Raw genomic sequence first — 833 nt, 5'->3', positions numbered from 1 at the left:
TATTTCATGTTTATTTTCTGTTTCTCTTTGTCTCCCCAACTGCTGCCTTTTGCCGCAGTTACTTCCAAACAAAGTTCTTTGGGGAGCCCCTAAACCCTAATTGGCGGCTCTAAACCCTCATGGGGGCCCCTAAACCCTCAAGGGGCCTCTAAACCCTGATGCGGGCCCCCCCGAACCCTCGTGGGGGCCCCTAAGCCCTCATTGAGGCCCTTAAACCCTCGTTGGGGCCCCTAGACCTTTTTGGGGGGCCCCAAACCCTCATTGGGGCCCTTAAACCTTCCTGGGGGCCCCTAAGCCCTCAATGGGGCCCCTAAACCCTCATTGGGGCCTCGGGACTGCAGAGGGGCCCCTAAACCCTCATTGGGGGCCCTAAACCCTCTTTGGAGTTCTCGCACACGCATTGGGGGCCCCAAACCCTCCCTGGGGCCCTAAACCCTCGTTTGGGGCCCCTAGTCCCCTACAAAGCCGGCAAACCCTCCCCAAACCCTCGCCGGGCGCTAAACCCTCATTGGGGGCCCCCGGCGCGCCCGGGGCCCCCCGGCGCGTGCAGGGGCCCAGGCCGCCGCGGCTGCGCGGGCCTAGGGTTTAGGGTTTAGGGTTTAGGGTTTGGGCGTTCCTGGGGCCCGTGGCAGTGCCAGCTGTGGGCGTAAGACAGCAGCAACTGGGGCGAAGGGTACGGACAAGAGGGGCCCCTCCCTCGCCGGTCTTTGGGCCTCCATTTGTTGTCATATCTTCTTCGAGGGGCCTCAAAAATGAGGGCCCCCAGACCCCCGGGGGCCCTCAGCAGCTGCAGCGCCAGCAGCGGGTCGTACCCTGCTGCATGCAGCACCTGC

This window comes from Eimeria tenella, genomic scaffold (genome assembly GCF_000499545.2).
Source record: "Eimeria tenella Houghton genomic scaffold, Eth_scaff1967, whole genome shotgun sequence".
Classification (NCBI taxonomy): Eukaryota; Apicomplexa; class Conoidasida; order Eucoccidiorida; family Eimeriidae; genus Eimeria; species Eimeria tenella.
Note: the sequence above shows the minus strand (reverse complement) of the source record.